Source organism: Capra hircus, chromosome 2, assembly GCF_001704415.2.
Source record: "Capra hircus breed San Clemente chromosome 2, ASM170441v1, whole genome shotgun sequence".
In the NCBI taxonomy this organism is placed as follows: Eukaryota; Metazoa; Chordata; class Mammalia; order Artiodactyla; family Bovidae; genus Capra; species Capra hircus.
In genome coordinates, this window is record NC_030809.1 from 135,039,796 (window position 1) to 135,041,820 (window position 2,025).

A 2,025-nucleotide genomic window follows, 5' to 3' on the forward strand; every position below is an offset into this window, starting at 1 on the left:
ACATTTGATGGAATTCACCAGTTAAGTCATCTTGTCCTGAGCCTTTTGTTATTGAGAGGTTTTTTAAAAGTTACTGACTCAGTTTCTTTGCTAGTTATAGATCTATTTTCCTCAGATTTTTAATTTCTTCATGATTCATTTCTGATAGGTGTATATTTCTAGGAATTTGTTCATTTCATCTAGATTATGCAATTTATTGATACAAATGTCCATAGCATTCTTTTATTATCTTTTTTATTTTTATAAAATTGATAATATCTCCACTTATGTATTTCTGATTTTAATACTTTTAAGTCTTCTCTCTCTTGCTCTCAGTCTAAACTAAAGGTTTGTCTATTTAGTTGATCTTTTCAAAGAACCAACTTTGATTTTGATGACTTTTTTCCTGTTTTTTTTTTCTCTTCTGCATTGTATTTATCTCCATTCTAAGGCTTATTATTTCTTTCATTCTGCTGGGTCTGGGTTAGTTTTTTCTTCTATTTCTAGTTCCTTAAATTATGAATATAAAGTTAGGTTATTAATTTGAGATCTTTATTCTTTTTTAGCATATGCATTGCAGCAATAAATTTTCTTCTTATTACTGCTTTCTCTGTATCCGTTAAGTTTGGGTATATAGTGTCTCATTTTTATTTGTTTCAGTTATTTTCTAATAAAACACATATTCTTATTTTTTTATTTTTAAATTTTAAATTTTATTTATTTTGATTTCTTTTTTGCTGCAGCACATCTTCATTGCTGTGCTCAGGCTTTCTCTGGTTGTGGTGAGTGGGAGATACTCTTCCTTGTGATGCATGGGCTTCTCACTGTGATGGCTTCGCTGGTGGTGCACGGACTGCAGGCACATGGGCTTCAGTAGTTACAGCGGCATGTGGACTCATTGGCTGCGGTGCATGTGCTTACTTGCTCCGTGGCATGTGGAATCTTCCTGGACCAGGGATTGAACCCATGGCCCCTGCATCAGCAGGTGGATTCTTAACCACTGGACCCCCAGGGAAGATCAAAAACTCAGAGTCTTTACTAAACTATGGTGAGTCTACTGATGAGCTCATTTGTGGGATTCTTCATTTAATGTACAGTGTTTCTGACATCTAACAGTTTCTTTTGATCTCTTTCTTGAAATTTTTCCTGTCAGCTGTATTACCACCTTTGTCTACTTTTTTCATTAGAACTCTCAGCATATTAATCACTCATTTTATAAGCTTTAATGTGATAATTCCAACACCTGTGACTAGTTCTGGTAATATCTTTGTTCCTCAGAGATTGTTTCCTTTTGCCTTTAGCAAATAGTTTTCGGCTGAAAGTCAGAGACTGTATAGGGTAACAGGTAGTGAAGTAAATAGGTTTTTAGTGTGCGGGTTTCTGTTAATCTGGCTAAGAGGTGGGCTATTTCCTTATTTCTTATATAAGCACCAGAGGCTTTGTATTACTGTAATGGGCTTATTTTCCCTCCCTCCATTTCTCTGTGGCTCCCCTTTCTTCTGATCTTTAGTGAGTCTTTGTCTCATAGCTCTTTTAGTTTTAATCCACAGTTCTTATGACTAAAGCTGTTTAGTGTAGAGATAGGTTTAGTTGGAAGTGGGAGAACGTGCCCTTCTAAGCTTCTAACCAGTCTCAATCTTTTGTAGACCTGTGATGCCGGGGTGGGGTAAAGCCTTCTGAAACCCTAGTTCCTTCTGGCTCACCATTTCCGGTTTTTATTTTAGAATCCTCTTCTGGTTAACTATCCCTTTCTTTCTCTTTCTATCTGGCTATGTTTTTCTTAAGTAAGACAGAAAGGCTGGAAATGTCTGGGATTGGGTAGAATTCCCTTCTTTCAGCTTGGAAAAGGCTTCAAAATATCCCTCTAGGAAGTCTCTCCCCTTTACATAGGCCTGTTAGGGAGAAGGATATGGAGGGTTTCACAATGGCTATTCTCTCTTTGCCAGGCCCATGAGGGGACGTTTGTTCCCACCCTGAAAATATAGAATGGTTTCTGGAAGAAAGCCATGAATGTATGGGCACCCCATTTACTTCCAAGCCCCTTAT